General features: G+C 38.3%; 1 protein-coding gene and 1 pseudogene across 1 annotated transcript in view; one reads left to right on the forward strand and one right to left on the reverse strand.

Annotated features, from left to right (window-relative positions):
- Positions 1 to 22,442: 22,442 nt before the first annotated feature.
- FRZB (frizzled related protein) overlaps positions 22,443 to 26,963 on the reverse strand; it is a 37,870-nt gene continuing 33,349 nt past the window's right edge. The window contains exon 7 of the mRNA XM_037850227.1: positions 22,443 to 22,730. The gene's annotated coding sequence lies outside the window, so the exon portion shown is untranslated. The remainder of the gene's footprint in view (positions 22,731 to 26,963) is intronic.
- On the forward strand, positions 22,640 to 24,325 carry LOC119544721 (annotated as a pseudogene).

A 26,963-nucleotide genomic window follows, 5' to 3' on the forward strand; every position in this document is an offset into this window, starting at 1 on the left:
GTCTGAGATCTGGTCGGTTTGTACAGGTTATGTGAAGCCCTGATACATCCCAGAGTAATTTAGGAAGAGAATAAAAGGCATTTGCAAAGCCCTCTTGAGGGACTGGGGGAAAATGTGGAAATATCAGACTACCCCACCTGGGGAATTCCTGATATTCTTGCAAGCATTGGGGACTACCAGTTTTGTAGGCTTGTACCCTTGATCTTGGGGCTTGCCCTTAATGAAGCTTGTTACTGCAAAGGAGAGGCTAAGCTACTTGTAATTGTGCCTAAGAACCCCAGAGAACCTCTTTTATTACTCAGATGTGGCCTCTCTCTGTAAGCCAACTCTACAGGTAAACTCACTGCCCTCACTGCCCTCCCCACTACGTGGGACGTAACTCCCAGGGGTGTAAATCTCCCTGGCAACGTGGGACATGACTCCCAGGGATGAGCCTGGACCTGGCATCACAGGATTGACAAAGCCTTCTGGACAAAAAGGGAGAAGAGAAATTAAACAAAGTTTCAGTGGCTGAGAGATTTCAAATGGAGTCAACAAGTCATTCTGGAGTTTATTCTTATGCATTATATAGATATCCCTTTTTAATTTTAGTGTATTAGAATAGCTAGAAGGGAGTACTGAAACTGTTGAACTGCAACCTAGTAGCCTTGATTCTTGGAGACAATCATATAACTATGTAACTTGCACAGTGTGATTTGTGATTGTGAAAACTTTGTGACTCACACTCCCTTTATCCAGTGTATGCACAGGTGAGTAGAAAACTGTGAACAAAAAGTAAACAAATAATAGGGTGGAGAAGGGGGTATGAGATATTTTGGGTGTTCTGTTTTACTTTTATTTTTTATTTTTTGGAGTAAAGACAATGTTCAAAACTTGATTGCGGTGATGAATGCACAACTATATCATGAAACTGTGAACAACTGTACTCTTTGGATGATTGTATGTTATATGAATGTATCTCAATAAAATTGCACTAAAAAAAAAAAGACTGCAGTGGAGGAAATAACTGTATGGGGCATGGAAATAGCTAGAGAACTAGAGTTAGAGGTGGAGCCTGAAGACATGACTGAATTGCTGCAATCTTGTGATAAAACTGGAATGGATGATGAGTTATTTCTTACTGGTGAGCAAAGAAAGTGTTTTCTTGAGATGGAATTTATTCCTGGTGAAGACACTGTGAACACTGTTGAAAAGACAACAAAGGATTTAAGATATTACATAAACAGCTGATAAAGCAGTGACAGGTTTTGAAAAGATTGGCTCCAAATCTTTTTTTTTTGAAAGAAGTTCTATCATGGGTAATATGCTTTCAAACAACATTGCAGGCTACCAAGAAATCTTTCATGAAAAGAAAAGTCAATCGATGCAGCAAACTTCATTGTTGTCTTATTTTAAAAAATTGCCACAGCCACCCCCACCTTCAGCAACCACCACCCTGATCGGTCAACACCCATCTACCTAGAGGCAAGATCCTCCACCAGAGAAAGATTATGACTCATTGAAGGCTCAGATGATGGTTAGCATTTTTTAGCAATAAAGTATTTTTTAAATTAAGACATGTACTTTTTTTTGGCATAATGCTATTGCACACTTAATAGATTACAGTATAGTTTAAACATAGCTTTTATTTGCACTGAGAAAACAAAAAATTTGTGTGACTCGCTTTATTGTGAAATTTGCTTTACTGAGGTGATCTGGAACTGAACTTGCAATATCTTCAAGGTATGCCTGTAATATTCCATCCCAAATATAATAGTAATTTCAAATATTTCATATTAAGGATTTTTTTTTTGTAATTTGCTAATATGCTTTCTGGAGGGCAATTCCCTAACAACATGAAGCTATATTCACTATTATTATTGTTGTTGATGTTGTTGTTCTCACTACTACAGGGAAAGCATTCTTTAATTCCTCACATCCTTGAGTAGTTGTTAGGTAACTAGCCACTGTGTTGTTCACTTTTATATTGCTGTCTTTTGTATTGCTAATAAAAAACACATTTAGTGGAACTTTTTAACTCTTTAATGTCTGCTTAGCAAATGTTCATTTGTAGTGTGGCTGAGATTCTGACTTATAATAATCAATTCTAATTTTCAAAGGTAGCAAAATCAGAGAGTTCCAGCAATATGATTTATCCAAGAAATACATCTCCAAAATGTCAATAAAGCACTTTAAAATACTTGGAAAGAAGTTTCCAATTATCTATTTTGATGGCACTTCTCTCAAAGCACCCTACAGCCAATTTTTAGGTTATCAGTGCATGAACGACTAGATCTATAGATAATGGAAAACGTATTAAGCGAAACATCCACCAAGATTCTTTCACTTGAAGCCCCAAGAAAAACTTTTAAAATAATTCTGCTCCAGGCTATCATCCTCAGAAACACTTCAACAGTATCATGCAACGGTCATCCTTTTTTAAGGATTGTATACCCAAAACATATTCTTTTCTAAACTGTGAAAAGAACAGTCCTCACTCTAAACCCTCAATTTTAATTCACAATGACTTTTGTAATGAAAAATATACATTTTAATTAGCTGTGTTTGGGCTATTTTTCCCATTTGGTCAAAGGAAAATGACACCATGGGACTGTAAATATTTTAGTATGAAACCTCATCTAGCATTGCTCTCCCTCTGCCCACTACCCTAGACTCAGAAGTACTAGAAGTTTAAAATCTAAGTAATTTGGAAATTCATGTTCACAACATGTGAATAATTCCAAGCTTAAACAATGATTATGAGGTTAGTAATGGGAGAAATTTCACAATGTTTTCCCAATTTGAATAGCTGATTCTTCCTTTAATCCTTGGCTACAGCATATATTTCAGAAGAATTATCCCAACTGGTTTAAGATACAATAAAACTTTAAGTCCAAAACATATTCAAAGCTCCTAGAAGCTTTGAGAACTGGAACATTCTTGCTCTTAACCTTTATTTAAAGTAACTAAATAATAAACCAAGCAATACCAAGGCGTGCATGCCTGCGTGTGTACTTAAGAAACAGTATCTGAGAGGGTTTTTCCTGGGATGTACACAAATTCAAGTTAATTGGTTAATCTTGCACAGTGTTCTCCAATGTTCACATATTACCAGATAGATAAACATAAGGATAATGAAAAAAATCCAAATCACGTGAGATTAAAATATTTGCAATGAAAAGTACTTAGTAAAGCAAGAAAGTAAATGAATACGTTTTAGACAGGCCTTTATGAAATAAGAGTTGAGTTGAAGCAAGGAAAGATGGTCTGATTAACTCAGTGCTACTCGTCACTCCTTTTTCCTTTATTCAGTTGACTACTCAGTTCAGTCTCTATTCTGACTCTCTTCTGATTTTGATGATCCTACATTCTCTTGGTTTTCCCCTGCACTGTCCACACCTGACTAGTCTGCTTGCTTCTCTCCTGCTTGACCACTAAACATCGCAGTAATCCAGGACTCCATCTTCAGCCCTTTTATCCTTGCTCATCTCTGTCCACATTCTGTTGGACAATCGTATCCATTCCCAAGGTTGTCAATGAGATTTTGTTCTCTGACACTGACTCACCTGTGAGTTTCAGATTCATTTATCCAACCACCTATTTGACATCTTCTCTTGGAGATCTATTAGGTGTTGCAAACTTAACATGATCAAAAGACAATTTGTCATCTGCCCACCCACCCTCCATCCCCCAAATCCTTGCTCCTCCCCCAGGCTTCTCCATCGCTGTTAAATGACTGCACCACCTATACTGGTTTCCATGCCGAAAACATAAGAGTGACCTTTGATTACATTGTTTGCCTCAACTTTATATCCAATTCTTCATCCAGACTTACTTATACCTGTCTTTTCCTCCTCCCTCCAACTCCATTGGTACTGTGCTATTTCAGCCATCTTTTGCCCTGACTACTGAACAGCCTCCTAGCTGGTCACTATGTTTGCACTCTTGTTCTTCTACAATTTATTTTAAACAGAGCAGAGGGAGTGATAATTTAAGGTGTAAATCAATATCACTCTCCTGCTGTAGATTCTCTCAATGGCATTCCATTTTTCTTAAAATTAAAGTAAACCTCTTCCATGACCTACAACACTCTTAGTGATATAGCCCCTGCCAATTTCTCAGGTTCCTCCAGCATTGTTTTTCCTCTCTCCACTGTCTTCTAGTCACATTAGTCTTCTTTCTGTTCTGTGAACTCCACCTTTGTACTTTCCGTTCCCTCTACCTGGAACACTCTGTCCCCTACATGTTCATGTGATTGGCTTCTTGTCATTTAAATCTCAATTCACATCATACCAATATAAGCCAGTTCTTGAAAATCTTGCTGCTCTTCTGTATAACAGCCTAGGTTAGGTGATTTGTATATGGTGAGTCTCTCAGATAAGAAAGGTAATACATGAGGAAGAACCAGTTTTGAAAAAAAAAAAAAATTAGTTCAATTCAGGATCTATTCAGTTTGAGATAGAATGACCAATAGGCTGTTGAATCAGTGGAACTGGTCCTCGGGTTATGTAGCTCCCAGTGCACAGGTAGCAGCTGAATTCATGAGAGTAGGTAGGACTGCCTCAAAAAATCAGGGAGAAAAAAAACTATAAAAGAGCTGAGAAAAGAACACCAAAAATTCTACCCATTTCACTGATGGGTGGACAAAGAGGAAATTTTAAAACCTGTGAGATAAGGAGTAAAAAAACCAGTGGAGAATGGAGACAGAAAGCCAGGGGAGAAGAAGTTTCCAGAAGAATGAAGTGATACTCTTCAATAAGAAGTTCAAAGTGTAAAAAAACTAAAAAGAGGGAGAAAAACTAAACTGTTCATTGAGAGGTCATGGATGGCCTGGGCTAGAGCTTCAAGCCAGACTGCAATGGATTAGAGGTAAAGAGTAGAGTCAATGACTGTCAACTGCTTATTTCTTGAATGTCCATCTTCTTTGCCAAATTGTAAACTCTCTAAGGGCAGTACCCATTCTGTTCATGTTTTCCTGAAATTCAGTCCAGTGCCAGACACATAGTAGGCTCTCCCATTCTCAAAAAAATGACTTATCCAATAAATGCATGTAAGGAGAAGTAGGGGAGGAGAAGGAAGGAGAGGGAAGTGGAAATAAGGAGAGAAAAGGAGAGAAAATGAAGAAAGGAAAAAAGGGGGAAAAACAAAACAAACAAACAAACAAACAAAAATAAAACGAAAAGGACAAGGAAAAGATACAGCAGTAGATAGATAAGATCTAATTGTTTCCAGGGTGGGAACTACTTCAGTTTATTTACTTGTGGGGGCAATCCAATAGGGGGAGTTTTAAGATACAGGAGAGTTTTAAGACCCAGGAAAGAGAAAGACAAAGAGAAATCTGTGTGTGGGTAGGAAATGGAATCAGGAACTGTTGGGAGGCTGAATTTTATTTTGATATTCAATGAACGTTGTTTCAGAAAGACTGATATTCTGTCAATCTCTATATAGGAAATAATCTATGAAATGTTTTAAAAATTATTTTATAATACTATTTTCATTTCCTTATTAACCAGCTTAATAATGTAATTATGTGAAATAGCTAACATTTATATCCAATTTTATATTCTTCCTTAAATCCTTAATAACCCAGTTATAGTTTTTATTACTTCCATCAGAATTTCTATTTTTTGGAAAAACTTTCTACTTTAGCAATAAAGCATGTTATATCTGAAGGTAAGGTGGAAATAAAACAAAGAATAAGGAATAAAAATGCTGAATTCTCACATACGATAAACGGCGTAATCCCATTAAAAAAAAAAAAAAAAGAGTTCTGCTTTGCCAGAATCAGAGCCAACAGAGGGCAACAGAAGAAACAGAGAGATAAGGTTTGTTATTTGTTTCAAAAAAAGATTCCAGACTAAATCTCATCCATTTTAGTACATGTCCTTTGAGGAATGTAAGCTACCCCCATCCCCAAAGGAAAAAAAAATGAATAGTTATTAAGTTCTATTTCAGTGTTGGCTAATGTAGCCAGATTTCTTGTTTACCAAAATTGAACTCTCATAACATTTGTCCTACATGTTCTATGTTGAGGACAAGGCTCTACTGATTTATTTGTGTTTTTTAAAAACCTTATTTTGGCCTCACCCCCAAATCCAAGGAAACAAATCTGAGTTTTGCCTACTTTGAATCTTAGTTGAAGGCAGGTAAGAAATACAAACTTATTTTATGCTTCCAAAACTAGGTTCTGCTAACCTAATATCAGATTCTTTATTTCTGTTTCATAGAATATTTGTCAGAGCTGAACTTAGAGATCATGAAATACTACACATGACTAAAAAATTAATTATGCAACCAAGAAATGGTGAGTTCCATTTGATTCTTCTAAAATAAAATTTGAATTCCACTTCTATCTCAATCGGACCCCCTTTCACTAATTCAGAACACAGTTATCCTATCCATTGATAACCTGAACCCGTGTTCCCCTTTTGTGTTGGGTCTTTTTATTGCTCAGTTTATGTCTCCCACAGTGCAGACGGGCACTGTGAACAAAGATGAATCTTTCCTTCATCAATTTAGTTATTTTGCAGAGCTAGTAAAAAGTGTGTCAAGAGAGCCTTGAAACAAATGGCTTATCTAGGGTTTTGTGACTGTTTTTTTCTTTTATGTGTGTTTTCCTCTTACATAGTTCCATGAACAATGGAGAGTTCTGGAGTGGACACTGGGGGCTGTTCCACCAGCTTGCTTGCCCCCTCCTCCCTAACATATCCTTCTGCATCCACTCAAAGGCTCTCCGCCTGGACACTCACAACTCCACCCAAGGGAAGATTGAGGCCTCCTGCCCATGCAGGGCCCTGCTTGGCACCTTTTCACCACCACTACCCCACACAAGCACACACTCAAATTGAAGTGCAGGGGTTTTTCACACCCAGGATTTTTGGGGGGAGAAGGAGGGAAGCTATTCTTCCACCTTTCTCTCCAGCCCCTTCCCTGGGTTCTGAAGGCAACCCCTACTAGACCCAAGCAAGTCCCACCTTCCTCAAGCACCAGGAGTTCACTCCCTTGATTGTGTGAAACCCCATCCCTTCTAAGTCTTATTTCATTGGGGAGTTCTCAAAGTCAGGTTGTTGTAGTTCTCCTAGGATGGAGAAGGAAGGAAGGAAGGAAGGAAGGAAGGAAGGAAGGAAGGAGGGAGGGAGGGAGGGGAGAAAGAAAGGAAGAAAGAAAGAAAAGCTGGGTAATGGAATACTTATAAAAGCGTGACACAGAGGTGGTTCTTCCCAGAGAGGTGCAGCACAGATGATAGCTGACACAACTGTAAATCATCCTTTTTATATTTTTGGCACATTGAGGGAGACACAGAGACCCCAACAGTATTTCTTTAAAATCTTTAAAATCCTCTTGCATCCACTAACGCTCCTCCTAGTCTGCTGTCCTCAAATTTCTGTGGTAAAATTTCTCTGGCCCAGCGTGTGCATTTAAAATTCATCATCTTTCCCTCTTCAATCCTTCTGTTTTCAGCTTAACTCTTTTTTAAAAGTCCTCTTCCTCCATTTCCTGCCCACCTTGGGCCCTGGCTCTATGCTCCTCCAAATTTCCACCATAAACAACACTTGTCAAGATTTTTCTAGGAGTTATGACGCCTTAGGATGAGACTGACTCCAGATTCACATTATAACCATGGTTCTCAAAACGTGGTCCCCTGAGCCATATCAACAAGCTCTGGAACTTGTTAGAAATGGAAATTCCCCAGCCCCATCCAGAAACCATGGATGTGGGGCCCCAGCAATTTGTGTTTTCACAAGCCCTCTACAATGCACACTAAAGTTTGAGAAAACTATTTTAGTAACCATTGCCACATGGTTCTCATTCAAACCTCGTTCTATATCACACTCACCTGGAAGCTTTTAAGACTTAAAGAGATTCAGTTTCACCTGGAGTTTCTAGGTGATTTTTATTGTCCAGCCAGGATTCTGAAACATTCCCCTATCCTCAAATAAGAATGGAATAGTGAAAAAAAAAAAAAAAAAAATTCTATAGTAGAGGTTTTTTTTGGGGGGGTGGGCGGGGGGGGCGGTTGCTGGTTTCTTTAAGTTCGAAATGTCTAGGTATATTTATAACCTTAATCCTAAATTACTCATTAGCATGAGTATACAGCAAGAGTGTCCAATTATTTAAAACTTGCTTCATTAAAATATATGTGCTCTTTAGAATTTCTGAGAGGCACATGTGGTAGAATTGCTCTAAGTAAGCCTAACTGCTTCAAGCATCAGGGACACCTACAACAGCTACAGCGTACTTGTGGTTCATTGATGGCTGGCTTGGTGCCTTCCCCCTTAATAAACTTAGCAATGCTTTAGATTGGTGCCCTGGGCAACTGGCCTCTCACACACTCCTCTCCACCCCCTCTCCTTTAGAACGCAGCTACAGTTCTGCTAATGTCTTTAGACAAAGGCATCATTTTATTCAGCTTTTATTAATAGCAGCAAGTGTTAGCGACTTTGTAGACTGAACCCTGTGGGGAGAAAAGTCACAGACCGAGTGTGGATTTAAGTATTATGCCTCCTCATCAGGCCATTTTTCCACTTTCTTTTCATAAGAACCAAAATAGACAATGGAAAAAATGTCATTTCCAATTTTTCAAATGGAAATGAGACACTGCTTTGGGGGTTCACTAGTGAAGTTTATGTTTCGATAAAATAATATATACAATCACACAAATCCCTACCTTTTGTGGCTTAATCTGCCTCACTTACTGCTCAGCTGATTTAAGGATTTTTCTTTCAATTTAATCATATGGCATGTGGTTTTAAGTAGTATACTCTTCCTGTTTTAAGAAAATTATGGGTTGACCAATGTATTCAAGTTTCAGTATTTTCATCTAGTTTGCATGAATTACCCTTGTTGTTCTCCTGACAAAAAAATCAAGCAACAATCCGAAGTGTTATATGGCTACACAACGAACAACTGCCAAACAGCAGTTCAAGGAAAATCTCCAAATTGCATGTGGTATTTATGAAGAACTTGAGTGCCAACTTGTATCTATGTCCAACAACAATAAAATAGTTTTAATATCTTGTCTGTGCTTGCAATGTGCTAAATAAGCATAAAGGAAAGACATAAGAGAGGCACTGTTGTTATGCTGCAAGTGAAAGAACATCTGTTCTGCTCTTGATATCCTAAACAGTGCTGGGAACGGATACTGTCTTAGTTTGCCAGACTGCTATGAGAAATACCACACAAGTGTTGGCTTAAATGATAAGAACATACAAGCTCATGGTTTTAGAGGCTGGAAGTCCCAAATCAAGGTGCCAGCGAGGTGTGCTTTCTCCCAGGGACAGTAGTATTCTGGTAATAGCTGTCCTCCATCACTTGACAATGTCCTTGGTTTCTTCCTGTGTCTGCTTTTCAGGTTTCCACTTACTCCTGCCCTGTAGAGGACTTCAGTAATACAAATTAAGGCTAACACTGATTCAGTTTAGCCACACCTAAATAGGATCTTAGAAATCTCAGTTTGCAAATAAATTCACACCTGTTTTAGTTCCCAGCTGCTATGATAAATATCACACAATGGGTTCGCTTAACAACAGGAATTTTGGGTTCATGTTTTCAACGGCTGGAAGGCTTTCTTCCTCCCATGGTTGGTAGCTTCTGGCTGCCCAGATGGCTGGCAATCCTTGGGTTCCTTGGCTCTCTGCCACATGGCAACGTCATCTCCTTTCTCTTCCGAATTCCACTGACTTCCAGTTTCCAGCGCCTTCCCATGGCTTTCTCCCTTAGGAGATCTCTTTATTACATAGAATTAAAACCCATCCTGATTCAGTTAGCCACACCTTAACTAAAATTAACATCTTCAAGAGATCCTATTTACAATGGGGTCACACACACAGGAACACAGACTAAGACCAAGAACATGTGTTTTTGGGTACATACTTTAACCTACCACAGCACCTTAACTGAGAGAAACCAAAATAAACCCTCATATACATGGCCAATTGGTTTTCGACAAAGGTGACATAGCTTCAATGGGGGAAAGGACAGTCTTTATAACAAATGGTTGTGGGAAAACTGGATATCTACATGCAAAAGAATGAAGACCATGTGCAAAAAGTAACTCAGATTGGATCAAAGACCTAAATTTGAGAACTAAAACTATAAAACTCTTAGAAGAAAACAGAGGAAAATTTTCATCATCTTGGATTTGATAATGGTTTCTTAAGTATGGCACCAAAAGCACAGGCAACAAAAGAAAAAAAACAGGCAAATTGAACTTCACCAAGATTAAAAGCATCGTGCATTAAGAGAGTGAAGAGTCAATCCACAGAGTGGGAGAAAATATTTGCAAATCATATAGCTGATTAGCAATTAATATCTAGACTATATAAAGAACTACAACTCAACGGCAAAAACAAACAACCCAACTTAGAAAATGGGCAAAGGACTTGAATAGACATTTCTTCAAAGCAGATATATAAATAAAAAGATGAAAAGATGTTCAATATCATGAACCATTAGAGAAATACAAATCTAAACCACAATGAGGTACCATACAAAAAAATAACAAGGCTTAGTGAGGATGTGGAGAAACTGGAACCCTCCTGAATTACTTGCAGGAATGTAAAAATGGTACAACCTCTATGGAAAACAGTTTGGTGGTTCCTCAAAAAGGTAAATATAGAAATACCATATGACCCAGCAATTCAACTCTTAGACATATACCCAAAAGAATTGAAAACAGGGACTCAAACACCTATTTGTATGCCAGTGTTTGTAGCAGCATTATTCACAATAGCAAAAGGTGGAAACAACACAAGTGTCTATCACAGATGAATGGATAAACAAAATATGGTTTATACATACAATGCAATATTATGCAAACATAAGAAGGAATATGTTCTGATATGTGCTACAATATGCATGAATCTTGAAGACCTTATGCTAAGTGAAATGTCACCTAAAAAGAGACAAATATTGTATGATTCCACTTATATGAGGTATCTAGAATAGGCAAATTCATACAGACAAAAAGTAGATTAAAGGTTTCCAGAGGTGTGGAAAATGGAGAATGAGATTTTATTGTTCAACAGATACAGGATTTCTGTTTGGAATGATCAAAAGTTCTGGAAATAGAGTTGAGGGTTATACAACTTTGTGAATGTAATTAATGCCACTGAATTGGATACTTAAAAATGGTGACAATATTAAATTTTAAGTTATGTATATTTTATCACAATGAAAATACATAAAGTATGTATGTGTATAAGGGGCTTTTTAAAAGACTCTACTGAGAGTAGATGATAATAAACCTCACCCCCAAAAGGTGAAACATGAACTTTACTCTTAGACCTTAGTTATTTTCTGATAAGTCTGAGGAGGATAAGTTGGATTTATTGAGCTGAAATTAGAGTTGGACATTTTGTACTTCAAAATTATATGAATGTTCAATACAACAAAATAATTTTATAAATTTTGACAGAATTTAAATTCAACAAGCAGAATACAGAGGCAGGATTGCTTGAGTTAATCTTGAGAGGTGTGTAAGCTAGTCATTTAAGAATGTGCAGAGATGCCAGACTCTGAGAGAAAGCAAAAGATAATACCCTGGAATCTTTGTCATGGAGAATTAAAAATATTTTGTGCCCATAAAAGATTTTTAAAATAGGTTGATTAAATATTCTATTTTAAAAATAAAACTTGTAGATTATAGTTGATAAACTTGAAAAACACTGAATGGACATATTTTTAAGCTCATAAAAATAGGTAACATTTATTGGACTTGTACCAGTGGTCAGGCAGTGTGTGAGGATTGTTTTCGTGGATCATCCCACTTGATTGTCTGGCAGTCCTGTTAGGTAAGTCCTGTTAATTCTCCCCCTTTATAGATGAGAAAACTGATGCTTTGACAGATTTGATACTGGATTCACATCCAGCTGTGAATGAACACTGCACTGGCCCTTCTGACCATGAGACAATTAAACAGCCCCTTCTGAATTACCCCCTCCAAAGAGAACCACTGGTATTAAGATTCCCCAGAATGTTTATTACTGAAGCACTTGTAATACAGGAACTAATTTCTTCTCATAAATTGTAAAAGTGAATGCCTGAGTACTCAGATCCTTGTATTTTTCACTGCATTTTTGCAGTGAAACTCATCATTTTTGATGCCTTTAATATGTTATTTTTTCCTCCGCATCTTGCCCAAATTCTGTGCAGACTCCCAAATGTACTTTTTGAGTCAAGACATTCAGCTTAATAGAAATGGGAACCAGAAGAAAAGATGTTTTTGTACATTTTTTTTTTTTTTGGAACCTTAAATTTTGATGCAGCTGTAATCATTATACATATACAACACTGAGTCCTGCTTTACCATTTATATTATATCATAAGCATTTCTAATATTATTAAACACTCTTCACAGAAAAAATTTCAATAGTTGATAGCATTCTATCAAGTGGATAAATCACAGATCTATTATTAACCGATTCTCTGTCATGCAACATAAAGCTGACTTTGAGGTACAAAAGTTAACCTAACTCTTACTTTAGCCCTAGATACCTAGAAACCAATCAGCAGGCACTGTTTTCAGGGTTGTTATCTAAAAGGCTACTGCAATCAGTAAGTTATATAGCATGTCACACTTGATCAATTTTTACCATATTAACATTGATTACACGTTTCTCAGGTTTCACAGAGAAGTCAAATAATGGACCACAGCTGGCAATATTTTATGCTACGTGGAGGAACTTCAGCCTAACCTTAGGCAGGGCTTTAGTTGGCTACAAGCATTAAAGGCAGTGTCTTGTACTGGTTGATTTTCTCTCTTTTGTCAGCCTTTCAGTGTCTGAATATTTTCAAAATTACTTACAGGAGTTACATATCCTTCACTGAGGCCAAGTAGAAGCCAGGGGCCCAACAAGCTTGATTTCAAGAATGAAAAACAACTCCTTGAACGTTTAGAATATATCATAGGCCTTTCTACTCAGCAATGTTTTGAAACTCTCTTGATCTCCTCAAGTTTAGCAGCTGCTTCAAATCGATAACCAGGATAGTATCTTCAGAGAATGTGTTTTGAAAGCCAGTGATTTTTGCTGTGGGATTTTTATAAGCAAAAATAAAATAAAAACAAGAACGGCAAATGAGAAATAAAATACTTTCTCTGCTACTTAGCTTTACAACTTCTTACAAGTTGTGAAATGAGGTGGCCTTGTTATTTTATCTGAATCAATTGATGAAAAACAAGGATTCTGTGAGTGCTTATCCTGTAGGAATGTTAATATGGAGTTGCAATAGTTTGGTTATTAAAAAGAAATGTAAAATCCATTCTACCCACATAATCCACAAAACTTGAATCAACATGTTGTATGAATTTAAATTTTTGAAAAGTGATTAGTTTTTATTGGGTACTGTAAGAAAAAGGAAAAATATGACTGGAGGAAGCATTTTATAGAGCAAATCCTTGATTTATTAAAAATAGAGACAGAAACAAATAGCCCAATCTTATTACAGCTGCTTTTTACTTAACGGAACAAAGAATGCTGCTGTCTACCGGAGAGGCACTTACGGTCCACACTTGAAATAACAAAAATAATCCTTAAAAAAATGAAATAACTAAAATATGTCATCCTATCCTTAAAACATAATTAAGGATCAGTTGGAATCAGCTAGATGAGAATCTTTAACATCTAATAAATATCTTTAAATACGTATGAATGTATACACACACATGTATACTTACCCACAAACTCTAGCTTCTATAATTTTAAAACTTTGATTAATCAGTACTTTAAAGTTTGTATATATTTTAATTGTGCATGACAACATAAGAGTGATTGTAAATTATTTATTTTTAATTTTAAAACTTTAAAATATCTATTTTCATGAAGAACAATTTTAAAAGTTAAAGTACTCCATTTTTTAGTATCCATCAAGCTCTTACTCACATGTTTCTCAGAATCTTACATTTAAAAGAATGTTGTCTGGCAACTTTAAATATGCCTCCATTTCTCCAGACCGTTTTTCATGGAATTTCCTGGGTTTACATGGATATTGCCATTATACACAGCACACAACCAGATTGCAGCTTTAGAGGTATAAAAAGTCTCGTAGGGGTTATATCAATAGCACCTAAAAACTGAGGCGTCATTCGTAGCTTAACACAGTTTATAAATAATTTTTAAGTGGTAAAATATACATTGAAACTGTAAGCTATTAGTAATAAGGGCACAACTTCACACAATTTTAAAAACTAGCATCTTAAGTTTATGTTACCATGGCAGATCTAATTGCCAGCAAACGCAGCCTTTATTTTTTTTAACTCAGCCTAAATGTCTGCAGTCCCATCCTTCTACTAGTGTCAAATGGAGCTGTTGTGTGGGTACAGTGTCTTTTGTACCATCACGTGTGGGAATTCAGTAACCTTTTCACCGCCACAATTAGAAATAACAAAGATGTATGTATTCATTCAGTATGAATTCTTAGCGTCAATACTTGGCCCAGGACTGGTAAAGTTATTAGCCTGGCTCATACCTGGCTCATTGTGTCCCATCTGAGTAAAATAAGCATTCAGCTAGGGTTCTCATGCTTAAGGCTAGACATCAGTTTATAGGGCAAAAGGCAAGAGGGCAATTTAACTTCTCTTTAAGTGTTTTTCCATTAATTGGGCCACACATTTTTACAAGCACCATTGCACTCAGATTCGTCCTGAGAAGATTTGCAAATGTTTTGTGTGTCTTTTGTTAGATCCAACATACAGCTTATCCTTGATTCAGCAGACTATAGTTATACAAGACTTTTCTTAATTGCTTTTCATGCATAGTTGGGAGAAACAGCAGGCAGCCTTTAAGTAAAGGTTTTGTCTCCCGCAATGGTAGCTTAAAGTACCTCCTTTCCTGTGTTTATTGTTGACAATTCAATTAGCATGCCAAAGCAGCTGTGTGCTTTAAAAGACAGGGTCAACCAGACTGCAGATACAACTAATTTTATTAGTGAATGAAACGGGGGGGGGGGCAAAATTAGCTGTCAATGCACTTACCTTGTATACTTACTAAAGAGCACAATGGAGAGGGGAAAATCTAGCTAGTTTTCCTAAATTTAAATTAATCTTGCAGAGAGTCACAAACTGAAGTCATTTTTTTTCCATTAGTGGCTATGAAAAAGTTATGCATTTTCTCACTCTTCACCCTTTAGCAGAAGCCACACTTGGCAGCAATGAGACAAAGGCTTCATATTCATTAAAAGTTTTTTTTCAATAAGAAAAAAATAACTTTTTAACCGAAGAAAGGCAAACAAAATAAGTATTATGTAACAATATTTTATGGATAATTCCATCAACAATGAGATTTTGGGAAGCCACAAGCATACTGAATTGCTTAGTGCTTCTGGTACTTCAACTGTAACTGGTAGATAGCCCAAGAAGTGCAAAAAGGTTGCATGTAGGTAATCTGAGGGGACTTGAGGCAGAATGGGAGCAACCGTTTCAGGGGGAACCTGGCTCTGGAAGGGAGGTTCTAGGGGGCAGTTACCAGGCAAACGCTTCAGTTTCTGCTAATGCAGCTGCTCTCTGGAGCCTCGTGGCACCAGTTCCCTGAGTGCATGCTGGACCTCGGTGGTGCCTGCTGCTTCTCCCAGAGATCCACATGGAGACGGGCCACAGCCTCCTGGTGTGTCCCTGCCAGAGGTGGGGATGGGAGTTCCTCAAAGTTCAACTTGGCTGTGATGATTCCCAGGTGGTAACAATTACTTCTTAATCATTTTGGTTTGTCTTTGAACATCACAATTGGCTGACCCTTGAAGAAAGTGTGAGTTGGAGGCAGAGACAATAAAGGATGTACCCTCACAAGAACACAGCTTGGGGTTGCTGTTCTACCTGCCTTGTTTAGTTGCATACTAAAAATTCTACACCAGGGAGAATTTGAGAACTGCATTACTTTTCTTTCCAGCACTATTGGTGAGGTCTCTTGAGTCATTCCATTATAATCCTACCATCATCTTTGCCTCTTGGCCTACCTAAAATCTTTTTATCTTACCATTATTATTTACTTCCCTAGGGTTTAACACAGATGACAAGCTTCGCACAAAGTATTATTTTCACCCCTATAGTCACGTTGGCTTGCCTGTTGGGCTTATATCTCCTTTTATCATTTTCTGCTACATACCTCATTCCTCTCTGTCTCTCTCTCTCTCTCTCTCTCTCTCTCTCTCTCTCTCTCTCTCTCTCTCTCTCTCTCTGGATTAGACTTCTAAACAAGGACAATTAGGCTTAAAAAATAAATATTTCAGGAAGTGTGTGTGTGAGGGTGTGGATGGCAGAGGTCCCACAAAGATAAGATAGAAAAACTCCTAGATCACAAACTCTCATCAAAAAAAAAATAGGGAGAGGGGTCCAACGAAAAGGATTCTGAAATAAGAGGAAACTAATTCATACAAATCCCCTTGTGGAAAATCTCATATTGGTTTGAGTGATGAGTTGACACAGACATTCTCCACGGTCCCGCTTTGCCACCTAACAGTCTCCTGCCCAAATGTCAAAGTTATTTCAACACTGTGTATTCTCTAAAAGCCTAATGAAAAATTTGCTTGTAGACTGATACAACTTGTTTTAGAATAATTGCAACTACTGTTTATGTATACTAATCTAGATTCCTTAAGGAAAATGTAAGAATCTTTTTTAAGGCAGCATAACAGATTACTTCCCCCTTATTGTATATCTCCATTTCACAGCTCTTTGAAATTGATTATAAAGCTAAAGACTCCATGACCAAATTTGTATTTGTCAGGCATCCTTTACCCCAAGAGTATGCTGAATTGTTGCTGCCCTTTAGAACTTTCAGTTACATTTGGAAGGAATTAGAAAGCCGAATTAGCCAATATTTCTCTTACTTGCTTATTTGCAAAAATGTGGATTTAAGTCTGGGAAAACATCTCCTAACTGAAAGCTTAAAGTCAAAGTCTTAATCCACCAGCAAACATGATATTGGTCACATTTCATGCAGGCTGTAAAAGCCTGGTCTGTTCATTGATTGGAATGGTTCAGTGGCGGTCATATAACTGTTCCTCACAGGCCACTAAGAAATGTAAACTAACTCAGATAACAAAGTTAAAGCCTGATTTATTAAGATGATATACATATTTCACATAACCTACTTCATTCCTGCACACTTGAATGGAATTAAATGATGCAGAATCATGTCTAAATCATAATCCTGCTTTTATACCACCTTCAAAGAGATGTCAACATTGACATATTTGCATATATATTGCTATATCCATTATAACATTAGCAAGTGCCTTCCTACAATTCCTAGAACAACTTTTGTGATGATTACAACTTTGTGCCAGTACTTCTGCCATCCCTCAACATCCATTTTCTATGAATCTTGCAGTGCTACATGAAAGTAACTCTTCAATTTAGCATTTCCACTTAATCTGGATTGGAGCCTGCGGTCGCAGTTGATTCGTCTGGGGGAGGGTGGCGGCCGGTTGCTAAATCCTAGGCTCCCAGGATTGCTCCGAGGGTACCGGCGGCGGGGGCTCTTTCCCGGAGGCGAGGGCGAGGCGGGGGACTTGGCCAGGTCCCCGGCGGGAGGCGTGCAAGTATGGAGGGCGGCGAGAAAGGAACAGGCGGGACACGGTTCTTTTAGGATGAAGAAAACCAAGAGAGTTTATTAGGGGAGAGTACAAGCTTATATCGGGCATTTAGAGGGCGGGGTAGCTGTAAGGGTTAAAGGCTTGGATTGGTTCTGAGAGGGCGCGGAGGTTGATTGAAAAGGGGCGGGAGTTGCTCCGGTAACGGGGAGTGGGTGGGCAAGGTAAAGGGGGCGGTTTTCTCCGGCAAGCCCTCCCCAATGGTTTTTACTTTGGGGTGAGGAAATGGGGCCTGCATTCGGCTCCACTTTCTCAGGCCCGGGGGGCCGTGGAGGGCGCAACCACCCGTGCCCCACTACCTTTCCTAGGGGCTGATCAGTTCCCCTGGCCCAGGCCCGCCAAGTCAGAACTCGATAACAGTGTCCCGCAGGAGCCTGTGTCTTATCTCAACTATTTAAATTATGGAATGAGGCACCAGTAGTGAAGCCAGAAACAGGACTTTTCTATAGTTGAGATAAGTTGCATTTATCAAATATACACTGGTGACTCCCAAGTTTTTACCTATTGCTCTCTTCTAAGTTGCAGATTCCCATTTCTGACAGTCTAGTGAATATCTCCTGCTGGATAAATAATGAGTATATCAAATTTAACACAATCAACAGAATACTTGTCACTGCACCCTATTTTTCTCTCTTCCTAGGTCTTCCCCATCCTAGTAAATAAAGCTACCATCAACCCAGTGGCTCAAGTCAGAACATTGCTGGAGTCATCTTTGATTCTTTTCTCTTCCCAGCTCCCTACATCCAACCCATCAGCTAGCCCTGGGTTTAAAAGTCTAATATATATCCTAATCTGCCCCTCTTTCCCTCAGCACTGCCACCACCCTAGTCCACACCTCCTAGAATTCTGCAACAGCCTCCTGTCTCTAATCTTGCCTCCCATACTTACATCATTGATGGTTCATATAGAGTCTGAGTAATCTTTTAAGAACACACATCTGATCATGGCATTTTCCCGCTTAGAACACTTCAGTGGTCTTACGTATCACTCAGAATATAAACCAAACTCCCAACATGGCCCTACCCATCTGCCCCTGTGAACTTCTCCAACTTTATCTCATCCCCCATTCTAGTCCATCCACATGGTGGAGTTGGCTACGCAATTTTCTGCTTCAGTATTTTCAAATGGCCTTTCAGCCCACCCGGCTTGCTGTCCTCCATGTCTAGCATGACTGATTCCTTCTTATCCTATTGGAATCAACTGAAATGTCTCTTCCTCAGAAAAGTTATCCCTAACCACCGAGGACAGATCCAGATTTTGTGAACCCTGAAGCTTATTCAATTTGGGAGAAGCTTTTTAAAGGAAAAAGAATTTTTAAACATCTCAAGTTTGCAAACTTTACAAAAACATGATATTGGGAATTGTCATTGTTTCCCAGATGCTAAAACAATACCATGCAATGGCTTGGCTTAAATAATGGGGATTCATTGGTTCACAGTCGTGAAGCCAGGAGAAGTTCCAAACAGAGGGGTCATCAAGACGACGCTTTCTCCCTGAAGACTGTGGCATTCCGGGGCTGTCGGCCAGTGATCCTTGAGTCCTCAGCTTTTCTGTCACATGACAACACACATGGCAGCTTCCTTTCCTATCCCTTCTGCTTCCATTGACCTCCAGCTTCTACTTCTCCCTATGGCTTTCTCCCTGTGGCATTCTCTATAGGATCTTTAGTAAAACAATCACAGCCTATCCTGATTCGGTTGGCCACAACTAAAAATATCATCACTAAAAGGTCATTTTTACAATGGGTTCACAGCCACAGGAATGGCTAAGATTAAGAACTTGTCTTTCTCTGGGGTACATAATTCAATCTACCACAGGAATACTCAGGGTCTTGTAAAGGGCCAGTGCAAGAGAGGAACCGTGAAGCCAAGATCCTACCTCTGTGACTAATCCTTTTAGGCAGGTAATCTCCCCAACCCAAGCCTAATATTCTCTATCATTGCATCCTATTAATCATTTTTAGAGCATTTTACAATCTGTGACTTGTCTGTTGTCTGCCTCATACATCAGATTATACATTCCAGCGGGGCAGATATCACGCAAGTATATCCACCACCAAACATCACATGAGGCAAGTAGCACTCAGTAAACACTTGTTGAATGAGTGAAGTGTCTCTTGAGCTTCACAGTGCCAGATAAACGTAAAGAATTATTTTACATTTTGAAATTTGCATGAAACAGCATTATTTTCCTTCCTTTTTCCTCTACAGTAAGAAGCAGCTTATAGAATGGCATAATTCCTGCTGTGAAGGAAACAATTGTTATGCCCTCCCTATCTACTCCAAGCTTCAGGATGTTTTAAGGCCATAACCTATGGTTTCAGAGACAAAAAAAAAGCAGTTATCCAAGAGTGTTGGGCCTGAATACTTGGCTCAAAATCACTCTCCTATTTGTTCTGGAAGAAGAGCTGTGCTTCAACGTGGCTTCCAGTTGTGGGGACCCTAGACTGGGGCCAGGGTGCCACCATCATCTGTGGAGTCCTGAACTCCTCCCAGGTGCAGGCCTACCCTCCCTTGATGTGCTCATGCCTCTGTTCTCTCATTTATTCATGTTTTGCTAGTCGGCCTGGCCTCATCACTATATTTCCCTACTTTCTGGGGAAGATCTGAGAAGATCAGGGAAAGGGCCTGTAGCTTGTCCTCCCCTTTTCCAAGAAGAGCTAATAACTATACCTAAGCATATTTGGAGCTAAACAGCTCTTTTCTGAGCTTGAAGGCAAAAACTAAGACATGAAATTTACAAAATTTTACTAAAATGATACTCAATCTGTTTGAAATTTTTTCAAATTTGACCAAGTGAAAAGCATTGAACAAGCACTTGAAAATATACATAACTTCTATCATTGTAGCCAAATATTTTATGTAACTTAACATCTTATACTAAATCCTGAAAATATAACTTACCCACAGCAGGAATTATTTTCAAACTCTAGAGTTATCTACAAATGGAGATTGTTAAATATCTTCCATCATACTCTTTTTGAATGAGATAGACAAGCCACTTACCTTACATGATTTTGTATTTGTTTTTACCTGCACTGGACAAGAGTTAGTGAGATTGCTTCCTGGTCTAGAGGGCTACAAAAATCTTGTTTGCCTTTCACTGAAAACCGAAGTCCTCAAAAAAGAATGAACTGCACAAATTCAGGCATGAACTCAAGGTTCTTTGTACTTACGTGAACAAACTGCAGTCCACTCATTGACTAGCTCAGAATCTATGCCATTCATTTATTTGTGACAGGTTAATCTGTGCTGTTCATTTATTTGTGACAGGTTGACCAGTCAGCTGGAGCTGTATGATTAAATTAACCTGAGCTAGCTTAATTATGGTAGCAATTGAATTTCAATCTTATACCCTGCAGACCAAACCCTAGTATGACCATATTCAACTCTAAGTTGCAGTATATCAAAGACAAACTTGTGAGGGGGGAGCAGTTTCAGAATCAATCAACATTCAAATAAAAAGGTACTCCAGAGAAAGGCACATTAAGATGTTTAAGTTACGGAGCATGTGGGATTCATCAAGCAACATAGGCAGCTGTAAATCAAGTCTTTGGTGAATGGGTTAAATACACAAGAGTGTTTTAGTGCATGAGCAATGCTTCCTAAGCTCTTTTTTTTAGCTTTAGCAACTTAAATGGAAGTTTTAAGGAAATAGTGAAGAGGAAATGAGGTTTTTAAAAATGACAACTACCAACCGTTTTCATAATTTTTCACTATTATTAGTGAGCAAGCCTTAAAAAGAAGTGATAATTAGCACTAGGAACACATTTCAATACAACAATCTAGAATGAATGGGGGAGAGGGCAAGAGAGAAATGAGATCAGCAGTACAAGGGAATTTTTAAAAGAATTACCCTTTTATTCTTGTTTCTATTGTAGATTTTATCATCTGGTTTTATATGTGGATTTTCTCTGATGGATTATCCAATTCCACTTCTTACCTTCAATTCCTAACACCGAGCCTTGCACCAAAAAGTGTGTTTTGAATGTATGTATGATGAACTAAATAAAACAATATTATTGCGTAGCCGAATGGGCCCTATGAATAATTGTTTAAAAGGGTTGGGGGCAGACATAACAGAAGGGCTAACATCTTCCTTTCATGACTCTCTCTCCTCTTTCAATCACCCGTCCCCCTTCTCTAAGTACTGACACCATCAGTTTCATTAAGTCCAAAGAATAATAAAATAATTCAAACTATTTAATAAGCATTCGAATAGACTCACAAAGGTGCCCAAATTAAGCCTGGGGCCAAACCCAGCCACCGCCTGCTTTTGTAAATAAAACTTTATTGGAACACAGTCATGCACATACCTGCATATGCATGTACCATTGGTGACTGCTTTTGAGCCTCAATGGCAGAGCTGAGTAGTTCCAACAGAGACTGTATGGCCTGCAAAACCTCCAATATTTACTATGTGAACTTTTTACAGTCAAGTGTGCTGACACCTGGAACAGGTTGTTCCCTTTTTCAGCCGGCTCTTTGGTTATCTTCTGTTTTTCCAACATGGACTAGTCCAAGCCCTTATGAGTTATCCTTATTTCCCAAGTTTCAGTAAAAGCTGCCTCTGTTTTGAGAACCCACAGTGTGTAGCCTGGAATGCAGAGCCTGCACTTTTGAAACATAAACACTTTGTCTCAATATGATTTTAGTACTTCTGGAGCTCCCTAGGAAATGAAAAACACCAAGAAGCTCCTTTGACAAAAGTCAGCTCTTATTAAGAGCACATATCTTTCTAAGTGGTCTATCCGTGCTGACCTAAACTATGAACAATGACATTTTGGGGGAGCCAAACTTTTATAAGTAACATTAACAGAAAATTATTTTACTTGCTTTGCTCCTTTATGTGAAATAATCTATTCCCTACAAAGAACAATGGTAAATTATGAAAACTTTATTCCACTTAAAAGTTCGATTAAATGAATTAATCTGGAAGTTGACATCTGCACAGAGATGGCCAGCTGAAGATACTACATTTTCTATAGAGTTACCATCCTCGGTAGTTAAAAGCAGTTGGAGCCAGTGCTGCCAAGGAGAACTTTGAGACCTGCAGATTTGCAGCCTTGAAAGTTACCATGGTTCAGCTTGTGCGGCATAAGAAAGCAGTCAGTTACTCACAGTTTGAGGACTCAGACAGCGATGATGATTTTATTTCTTCAACTGCACCTTTAAACAAGAAATCCAAAATGGCACAAAAAGAGATAAAATGAGACAAACTAAAACTTAAATTGAAGAATCTCAAGAAAGAAGATAGCCCACTACAGGAAAAAACAAACAAACAAAAACCCTTAAAAAAGGATGGCTTTACTTCCCTCCTACATGGGACCTGACTCCCAGGGGTGTAAATCTCCCTGGCAATGCAGGATATGACTCCTGGGGATGAACCTGGGCCTGGCATCACGGGATTAAGAATATCTTCTTGATCCAAAGGGGGATGTGAAATGAAACAAAATAAAGCTTCAGTGGCTGAGAGATTTCAAATGGAGTTGAGTGGTCACTCTGGTGGACATTGTTACACACTATATAGATAACACTTTCTAGGTTTTGATATATTTGAATAGCTAGAAGTAAATACCTGAAACTACCAAACTCCAACCCAGTAGCCTTGACTCTTGAAGACGATTGTATAACAATGTAGCTTACAAGGGGTGACAGTACAATTGTGAAAACCCTGTGGATCATACTCCCTTTATCCAGTGTATGGATGGATGAGTAGAAAAATGGGGACAAAACCTAAATGAAAAATAGGGTGGGATGGGGGGATGATTTGGGTGCTCTTTTTTTATTCTTATTTTTTATTCTTATTCTGATTCTTTCTGGTGTAAGGAAAATGTTCAAAAATAGATTGGGATGATGAATGCACAGCTATAAGATGGTACTGTGAACAGTTGATTGTATACCATGGATGATTGTATGGTATGTGAATACATCGCAATAAAACTGAATTCAAAAAAAAAAAAAAAAAAAGATGGCTTTAGAGGACAAGCTCTACAAGAGAGACTTAGAAGTCGCACCAGCATTATCAGTGAAGGAACTTCCAACAGTCACCATGATGTGCAGGAGTCTCAAGATAAACACATTGAAAAATGTGGCAATAGCAAAACAGAAACAAATGAATAAGTCTTCTCATATCCCTAATTGCAGTGTAGCCAGCAATTACTTAGGTTTGGATAAGATTACTGAGGAAGATTATTTTCACAATGTTCGAGGAAAAAGAAAAGCAGCATCTAAAGCTATGTTACAACAGAAGATTCTTTTGGAAGGCAGTGACAGTGATAACGTAAATGACTCTGAACCAGACTTTGCAACTAGTGAAGATTCTGGGGGGTGATTCTGATTTGGGTGGCAGTGAAGAGAATGATGAAGAGTGCACCATGAGAAAAAGTAAAGCTAAAGAAATGAAAAAGAAAGAAGTGAAGGTAAAATCCCCAGTAGAAAAGAGAGAGAAGAAACCTAAATCCAAATGTGATGCTTCGGTGATTTCAGAAGACTGTACCAGATGCCATCAATTCAGAATCTCAGCCTTCACCAAGAAAGGATTCTCTTCCTTCAACAGCCATTAGGAAACCATTACACATGTGCAGTCCTTCAGCTGAAAGCAAGAGTCCTAAGTGGTCCCACCAGTGGTATCTGGAAGTAGCAGCCACAGCAGCAGCCCACTGGCAGGAGTGTCCCTTAAGTCTCCAAGTCAGAGTCTCTGCCTTGGCTTGTCCAGATCAGCATGAGTAAAACCTTCGCATCCAAATTCTGCTACTAGCTGAGTGCTGTACCAAAGAAATCTTTGATTAAGAGAATCACAGTTTTACACGTGTGCTCATATTTATGTTGTGCTTATGGTTTGAGGAGTGTATTGTAATATAAAGGAATCCTTTAACACATCATGGAAATGATCTCTCCATTTTGTGATTATGTTCTCTGAAAAGTGAACTAGCTATTCAGTTTAAAAGAATTATCTTCTAGTGTCATTTCCTTCTGAAGAGCGTAGTCTATATTTTTTATGTATAATAAGTCATCATGGTTGTCAGTTTGACATAGAGGAAGTGCACATCACATGCTGTTCTTTTCTAGTAACATGATATTCCTTTCTAACTTTGTCTCTTTTATGGTTGCTTAACTGTTCAGAGTTTATCTGGCCAAAGATACATTCCCATTTCCCTCAGGAGACATTTCTGAACTCTTTTAAGTTTCTTATAAGTTTCTGTCAGTTTTACTACAAAGATGTTTCGTATTTTAACCAAATATTTTTATATAAGAATTCAGAATTATTTTACATATTAAAACGGTTGCCCTACTGTGGCATGTATCTCTTACTGAGAAATAAATTCTTATTGGATAGCAAATAGATTTCATGAAATCTTATGTAGTCTTCATTCTCAAAACTTTTAATAAAAGTGTAAACGTTTCTAGACGCTCTTTTCCTTGATAGCACTGCATCCATCTATCCCCGATTGGCTAAATTTCATGATAATATGAGAACTTTGCAAGGAATTTTAGCCATTTTGTTGTAAATGTGAACTGGGGCAAGCTGCTTCTTAATCACTTGATGTTAAGCTAATGCTTTAGAGAGTGGCCATCAGGTGCTTAATCATCCCTGTTACAGTATTAAGTAATAGAGCTTTCTAGTAAGCTGAGATCTGAATTCATGGTGAATAAAAATAATAAGGTGTATTTTATATTCATGATGAGAATTTCAACCAGTTCCTGGTCACTTTTTAATAATATTTTTTCAAATCATGCTAACCATTAAAAAATGTATAATACTTAGTTCTTCCTGGTATATGGAAACATCTATGTTAATGTGAAAATAAGAAATTTAGAACTATAATTAAAATGAGCATTTGTGTTAGGAAAAAAAAATGGTTGGAGGGTCACCTTATTTGATTTTGAAAGAATTTTTTGTTTGGCATCTTAAGGAGAGAGGAGAGAGATCAGGCAGGGACTAGGATCTCTTGGAAGCACTTTTTTCTTCCAGGCATGATTGACAACTGGGTACCTCACAGAGAGGATTTAGGCATAAAAGGTGGACTAATGCTGATGCTTATTAAGCACCTACCATGACCCAGATACTGTCCAAAGACTCCACCCATTTTACCCAGCTCAACTCACTTGATCCTCATAATGCTTATTTTGAAACTCGGAGAGTGGGTTAAACAGCCAGTGAGTTGCAGAGCTAGAATCTGAATTCAGGTGCCCTAACTTACAAGCTTCTTTTCAATGTGTGAAGAGTGTCATTTTGAATAACTGAATTTCTCAAAATGTTGTCTCTAAGGAGAGAAGAGGACGGGCAGCTATAGTTTCAGGCTGATGGCAATGTATGTGTGAGAGAAGCTCTCTTCAGCCTGTGAAAGTTTATCTTGGAAAAGGAAAAAGCTGAATTGGTGGTCTGAAGGAATCATTATGATCTTCATAGATATCAATGAATGGATTTAAGGAACATCAGTTTTTTCTCTTAGCTTTGTGCTTGATTTTCTAGCAATTCTGATGCACTCACTGCAGACATGCGTTTGATTTAAGAAGCCAGGCAGTATGAGGAGAAGCAGAATAGGTGGGAATGGCCAGGAGGGGAAGAAATTAACGCGGGCAGATGGGACAATGCAGACTTTGTGAGCAGAGTGTTTACTGGGCTTTGTGGTTCTTTTTTTTTTTTTTCCTCACAGGTCTTTTAGAGGCAGTGATATTCAGTTGGGTTAGTAGTCATAGGGAAAAAGTTTTTCAGTGGGGATTTTGTTTATATTGTTCTCTTCTTTTGCCCAGGTCTTGGTCTCCCACAGTTAAGTCTATTTATCCCAAATTCTACTCTTCAGTGCTTGTACAGGGATCTCATTTCTGGGAAGCTATAATCTCCCAGAATCACCAAAATAATGTAGAAATAAAGACAGAGTGAGCCTAATCAGCTTTATAACCCTATGGTACAGGCGAAAAATAGGTTGGTCCCTGTTTCAAATACCCGTTACCATCTCAGAACTGTCCTAAACTTCATTAAACTTCACCCATGACCCACCCTTCTTGCTGAGATCTCAAACTCCCCCAAATTCCAACCACATAATCATAACATCAATCCCATTTCTTGATATTGCATGTGGATGAGGGGTGGTTTGGAAGATCGACTCCAGCACTTCTACATAATGAGTGGTGACACCCCCCTCCACATCCATGTGATTAGTGTGAATTCCTTTTCTGCATTTTCTTTCATTTCTGTGTCAACCTCAACAGTCCACAAGTCCCTTCCTTTGGGACTGGACAAGCTTCCCCAAGCCCATCTTTTTCTTCTTCATAGAGCCATACAACATCCACCATACAAAATAGACACTTGAAGAATGATATTTGCATTTTACCCAAAGAACAACTTTGGTTGCCTTTTAATATCAAGCTCAATTCCTGTCATGAGGAAAATATTTA

The sequence above is a fragment of the Choloepus didactylus genome, chromosome 9 (assembly GCF_015220235.1).
Source record: "Choloepus didactylus isolate mChoDid1 chromosome 9, mChoDid1.pri, whole genome shotgun sequence".
Taxonomy (NCBI): domain Eukaryota; kingdom Metazoa; phylum Chordata; class Mammalia; order Pilosa; family Megalonychidae; genus Choloepus; species Choloepus didactylus.